At 38.5% G+C, this 7,221-nt stretch overlaps 1 long non-coding RNA gene across 1 annotated transcript; it reads right to left on the bottom strand.

Annotated features, from left to right (window-relative positions):
* Window positions 1–1,571: 1,571 nt before the first annotated feature.
* LOC126620686 (uncharacterized) lies at window positions 1,572–3,862 on the bottom strand. Its single transcript, XR_007622598.1, has 4 exons — window positions 3,701–3,862; window positions 3,444–3,565; window positions 2,619–2,677; window positions 1,572–1,773 (listed from the first exon to the last, which is right to left on the bottom strand). It is a non-coding gene; the product is annotated as an uncharacterized LOC126620686 (long non-coding RNA).
* Between the last annotated feature and the right edge of the window lie 3,359 nt (window positions 3,863–7,221).

The following is a 7,221-nucleotide window of genomic DNA, read 5'->3' as shown; positions in this document are numbered from 1 at the left end:
TATGAAATGTCTATTGTCCAAGTTGTATTTCATACATCATCTTTGTAAAATATTAATCAAATAAAAAAAGTTTGCGACATTTAATTGAGCTCGAAGAAATGGTCGAACACTATGTTTTAAAAAACATTGAAATTTCATAATGACATCCTAATGAGTAAGTTGTTTTTTATTGAATTGATTTTTCTGCAAGGATGATTTATGAATGTAGACTAATTGATGATTCGGGACAGTTAAAATTCAATACAAAAGTGGGCTTCACAACTCGTCTTTATTTTTACATATAAACAGGATTCCCGTTAGAGAATGGGTCTGTAATAGTAAATACACTCAATGAAATATCTCTTTACATTGCAACGAGACATTTTGACATAAAGTTTCGTATTGGTTCGTAGAGTGAATACATACCAACTGTTGTTGACCGAAGAGAACAAATATCAAATTGTGTTAATAACTAATGCGTTTGATCTGTCCCATATATAGTTGATTCCACCTGTTTTTTTTTTCATTTGAACCGAGAGTAAAGTTGGGAGCAAGGGAATGCATTTTGGGCAGGCTAGCTTTGTTACCAATTAATGATGAGAAACATTTTACATCAGAATCAAGATCTGTTATTAAGGCCATTAAATTACTTGGATGACAAAACTCTGGCTTCAACTAAGCAAATGAAGCATTCTGCGTTTGTCAAACCTTAAAAGTTTACACGCTTCCTTTTGATTGGATAACAAAATCCTTACATAGTTCAATCCAGGCAGGTTTGCCAAGGCGGCTCTTAGAAAATCAAATCAAATTTCGGTCTTTATTTATATGAAAAGCAATGACGCGTCTAAGGATATCCATCATCACACTTTTGTATAATGCGTGCACTCCATTGGCACACTCAGAATATTGCAATAGGACCAGAAAATTAGCCAAGCAATGGCTGCTATAGGCTTAAGAGCATGGAATATTTCAATGCAATTCTTTTTTATCATGTCCCAATTTTTAAAGGGAATGGCTAGATACATTTTCCTCTTATTTTGTTTTATTTCATTTACCATTTTGCGAAGTGGTTTGGAAATTATAATTAGGGTCGGTCTACAATACCTTTTAAAGAAAATTGTACTGGTGTCTTTTAATTTGATGGATGATTGTGTACAAAAACGTTAGAGAGAATTATGTTCTCCATCTCCAATACAAAGGCATATGAGATGGATTTACAAATTTGTACTTAATAAAAGTCATTTTACAAAACCATTCTCACATGCTTATGTAATGGTTGTGGATGACATTTTGTATTCCCTTTTTGTCATCCATTCTTTAATATTCTAGCTTCAATCCCTTGAGTTGTAAGTTCCTCACCCAAATATATCCTTAATTATTACCGAGTATAGTCATTATACGCCACACTCCAGGTCATGCATGTCCCAAATAGTTGCCAAGATTCCAGTGGTATATCATCAATTCACATGCATCCTTATCAAAGGAAATCATACATATAATATAATATAAAAACTCATGGGCACGCATTATGTTCATTGTCAGTGTAAACTAATGAAGGTTACTTCTGATTGTAGCTTATACGTTCATTGACACACCCCGTCCCGGAGGAGGGCATGCTGGCCGTCACGTGAGAGTGACGTAACCATTTACACAGTTCGAAAGCTTAAAGATACAATTACTAACTTAAAGATACAATTACTAAGATGAAACACCCGAGGGTGAGTCATACTTTTGTGAATTCTGTCAGAACACCGTTGGATTCCTCGTGGCCACCAAAGCTCTGCAATCTAGAACCTGGAGGGGCGCAAAACAAAATTGAGTGGGTCAGTAAAACAAAGTCTTTCGAAAACCTTTTATTTAAAACATTTCTAACCCCTCACCGTATAAACCTGTATACTTTCCCAGAAAATAGTATATATACATATGTATATACGCAACATCAAACTCAACTCAATTTCATCAGCATAATATCTCAATAATGACATGCCATGCCCAAAATATAATCAAAATGCATCAATATCAATCAGGTGAAATAATATATCAACCGGAGACCCTACAATGGTCCTGTACGGCTGGTTCTAAAGCTCAACATCCCACTCAGCCGGAGTCACCACAGTGACCTATACGGCCCTGCCGGAGTCACCAACTATGACCTGTACGGCACTACACTGCACATCACTCGGAACTACGTATAGTAGTCTGTACGATGATAGGTGTAATAATACGCTCTAGTGCTTCTCTCATCAATCATCAGCACGCATAACTAAGGTCACCCACTAGTCGGAATCACATCTAGTGATCTGTACGACTAGCATGTCGGAACCCTCACATGGTCTGTACGACATCCACCTACTTGGATCCAAGGCGAGCGTGCGGTGTGGTGAATAACAATATAAGCACTAACACCTAGGTGCAGCTTAAGAGCTTTCGATGCAATTAATATAAAATAACTCAGCTGAATAATAATAAAACTCACATGTGCGTCCACCGCGTCAATTCATATATATAAGCATCAATTATCAATCTAGGTATCTCAACAATTGCATGCATGGCAAATTAATTCATAACTTTCATATAAACGCATTTTCTGGGAAAAATAGTTGTATATAGGTAATACGAAAACAAAACTGCCCACTCACCTCGAGTTCGCCCTACAACTCCCTAGCACAATACGCCAAGGCGTCATGACGATCGGCGCCTAAAACAATAATCAAATCCAACCTCAGAATTCATATCGATAGAATATATAACTTATATAAAATACGTCACTACGTAGTTCGATCTGGAAGATCTGCAACTCAGATTTCAAATCCGTAACTTCCAGAGGTCCACAATATACCTCTAGGACAACCTCCTAAAATTTCATCACCATCCAACGGTCGGATCTCCGTCAATTTCTAAAACTAAGTGACGGTTAACATTTTATTTTATGAACTTACAATTCCAATTCCGAAAGATCCGTAAATCGGATTCCCAATCTGTAAGTTCCTATAATCCTCAAATATTACGTATTACAACGTATCAAAGTTTGGTGACGATCCAACGGTCGGATCGTCAAAGTCACATTTTCACCTATATGCAAAATAACCATAAAACGTTATTTAAAGCACCTAACCAACAATTCGTAATAACGTTCTCATACGGTGCTCAATTTGGGTATATAAACATACCACAGTGATCTACTCGACGTCACAGACGTCGACATATTTTTAGAAAAATTTTTGGACCCAGCACGCGCCCCCACGCGCCAGGACAAGCACGGGGACACGCGCCCCCACGCGCATCATCCCCAACCTTGGTTTGCCGGACTGGTTTTTCCGGCGGCCATTTTCTGGCGAGTTTTAAAACTCTTCGTTCTCCTTCGTTTTTCACCCATTTTCTTCGTATTTTATATCAAATTGAAGCCCCAAACATGAAGAATCACGATAGACTAGTTTAAGGCTCTAAAAATCAAGAAATCTCACCGGAAAATTCCCAAGAATTTCGGCCAAAATGGAACCACATGATCCCGACGTCCAAATCCTTCAAACGAAGCACTCCGAGCCTCCTTAGGACTTCACTAAGCTCACTACAAGCTTAGAATTCCCTGAAACACGACATTTTACGTGTGCATGAACAGTAACTCAAAAATGGAGGTTCGGGTTCCACATGATTTCGAGGGTTTCACTTCCTAAAACTAGCACCAATGAACTCAGAACGTCGAAAGGATGAAGATGCATACCTTGGTTGCCTCGATCCGCCGAGTTTTTGGAGGATTTGGGTGTGTGCCGTACGTTTTGGGTGTGTGTGTGTGAGAGATCGTGAGGGAGAGAGACAGAGAAGACACGGGGAAGGAGAAGGAGAGAGAGGTCCTTTTTGTGGTCCAAACTAATCCACACCATCCATTTTCATCCTAACCATACATAACAAAAATCAAACTTTCAATTTTATCCAACTTACTAATATATTTCTTTTACCCTTGCATAATATTTGAACCAATAAAATCTCACACACACGTACCTTAGAACGTCAAGGGCATTTCCGCCATTTCACATTCCCGTCAAAAGTACTTCCGGGACGGGCTGTGACATTCATGATCCACAAAAGGAGGAGAAAAAAAAAATTAGAAATGCATGTGTGATTTTGGTCATGTATTTTATTTTTCTCCCTGTTGAGATTCGAAGGGATTTCAGTAGAGCTATAATTTCATTTCATGGAGTTTGATAAATTAGTTCTAAATGTTTCCCAAAGAGTCCACTTACTCTTGAGTAGATTCTCATAAAATTTCAAGGGGTTTTTATCATAGATAGTCCCTGAAATTGATCCCTCCCATTAAGATGGTCCCAAAAAGTGAAAATTGATCAATGCAATCCCTGAAAATAGGTGTCGCAAATCAATGTGATCATTTCGTTAGAATTTCTTTAAAAATTTTGTTAAGTGCTAATGTGGCATATAAATAGGTCCCACAAATATAATAAATATTACCATGTGAATAAAAAAAATCTTTGAATAATAAAAAAAACATTTTATTTTTACAAAAAAAAAAATTGATTGTTCACCATCTTCTCTCCTCTCCCACCGAGCAACCACTACAGCCCCACACCACCCTATCGACTGCACCTCCAGGTCAAGCGACACCTGAGAGGTTTCAGTTCTATTATCAGCGCTGGAGAGCACGGGGACCGCAAGAACAGGGGTGCGACCCATTGGACTGGTTGGAGCCCACGGTGCTGATACGATCACAAGACGAGAGATGTAGGTTGGGGAGGGCATGTGGTTGGGCTTGAGTGATCAGACAGGTGAAGGTGGAGGTGGTTTCATTAGATGGCGGGGAAAGGTTGGGAGTAGAGGAGGAGCAAGAGGAAGACATTGGTGGTGAGAGGGTGGTGGGTTTGGTGGTCAATGTTGGGTGGGTGTGGAGGTATATTGTAATACCCTGGAAAAATTTAAATATGTGATTATGTGGAAAAACTTTATCGATAAGTGGAAATGACGAAAATGCTCCTAGTTGGCTAAACGTAATTTTATGAGGGCATATTTTATCCTCATATATTTTATCGTATTTCTTGGCATATTTGGATAGAACTCGATCCCATGAACGGATAGGCACAAACCGTTCGTGAAGCGGAGTTATAACAAAAGAGTTATTAACGTTTAAATTTAGGGACATTTTTGTATTTTTGACCCTCATTTAGAAGCTCCAGATTTGTTGAAGCTCTGGTTAGTGCCACATGTGTGGCTGAAGGAGAGAAAGGAGAGAAGAGGAGGATCATATTGCCCAATGAGAAAAGGAGGAGATGGGGGGAAATGAGGGAGAAAGGGAAGAGAGATAACCAGATTCCTTATGACCCGTCGACCCGACCCGACTGGATTCTCCAATTTCGGCCACCGATGACGACGGGGCCGGTGTCAAATTACTCGTCTCTTCAAACCCTAGTGATACCTTCATCAATTACACCAAAAAACTTACGGGTTTTGGCCCCTCTTCACTATGAAACCCTCGGTGTCGCCGGGGTTCATCGACGACGATTCACCATTTTTGAATGAAATCCTGTCAATCTCCACCACCATTAGACTTCCCTTGAGCCCAGGAACAAAGCTCAAGTCTTGGTTGGGCGGCGGAACACCAGAGGTGAAGGATCGAGACCACCATTTTCTAGGGTTTTTCGACGACGGTTTGAGGCCAATTTGAGGTGCTTCTTGGCCGAATTGGACTTCGGCCCAAGTATGACAGTTGTTCCTTTCATTGAACCCTTCAACCCTGTAAAATTTGGTAATTCTTAGAGTTCATCAGAATTTGGGATTTTCCGTTTGCCGAAAACCGCCACGCGCGGCACCGCGTGGACAGTGGGCCGATGCTGCCTTTCTAATCTAATTTTGATATCCTGAATCTATATTTGAAATGCAATTGGTGTGAATCACTTGTTTGAACTTAGTTAGTGATTGTTGGTGACTTGAATGATTTCAGAAATGAGTTAGAAATTGAATTTGTGAACTACGCATGGCTTGATCCCTTTGTAGGATACGTAGGCAGTCTAACAAGATGGTTACATGCAGCCATAAAATAATCCAAATTTATTATTGTGCTGGATTTCTTTTAAGGAAAGAAATTATTATGGTTATTAGCGTGGAATTTGGTCATGTATTTATTTTGGCCTATCACCGGATTTTAGCTTCCAAATAAGAATTTTTGGGTCGTTACATATATGCATATGGAAATTGCATTGTGTGTTTTTACAGGGCTTGGGTTGCTAATTGTGTCATTGTAGGAGTCGGGGTTGGGTATTTGGGGAGGGGAAGAAGATGATGAACATTCATCTTCTTCTTTTTATTTTTAAGTTTTTAATTATAAAAAAATAAAAAAAACTTATTTAAATATTTTCTAACTCACATGGCAATATTTAATTAGATTTGTTGGATCCAGTTATGTGTCACATCAGCACATAATAGAATTTTTAACACAATTAGATGAAATGACCGCATTGATTTGTGACACCCATTTTTAGGGACTACATTGATCGATTTTCAATTTTAGGGTCCATCTTGATGTGATGAGTCAATTTCAGGGACCATTTGTGATAAAAACCCAATTTCAAGAGAAAGAAGTTGAATTTGTTTAAGCACTGTGAAATCTCTCTGAATCCATCAATTTTTTTTAAGTTACTAAAAAAGCACTATCAATATGGAAATGGAGGTTCAAAAGATCATTTTTAAAAATAGTGTTTGTCCCAAGGTTTGTATTTCGTATTAATTAATTCACTTTGGTTGGTACGTCGAACTGCATTGATTATTTTAATAAGATATACTAATATGTATATTAGATAATATTGATTATGTTGTCAAGCTATTGACCTGACTATGTCCTTGTATAACAGTCTATGATAGGAACATATTTATGCAACTTAGTTAGCTTGTTTCTTGGCATTTACTTAGTTTAATTCTAGTTATTTTAGTACTTTAAGCTATTTTCGTGTGTTTGTAGGTTCAAATAACAAAGTTAGCAACAAAGTGCTATTTGGAGCATTTTGGAGCATTTTTGGGCCAAGATTGGATAGTGCAAGCATGGAGACATGAGGATGGACGTTTTTGAAGATTTGAAGGCTAAAAATCAGCATGTGTGTGTGCAAGTGTGTTGACCTACAACTCCAAAAATCCACCTATCCACCCTTCACCATAACTCACCTATATCCATCCACCACCATAATTTACCACTCATCCATCAAACCACACTTTGTGCCGCAACAAAGAGAAGAAGGAGGACCC

Source organism: Malus sylvestris, chromosome 5 (assembly GCF_916048215.2).
Source record: "Malus sylvestris chromosome 5, drMalSylv7.2, whole genome shotgun sequence".
Classification (NCBI taxonomy): Eukaryota; Viridiplantae; Streptophyta; class Magnoliopsida; order Rosales; family Rosaceae; genus Malus; species Malus sylvestris.
Note: the sequence above shows the minus strand (reverse complement) of the source record. Positions and strands in the feature narration are given on the sequence as shown.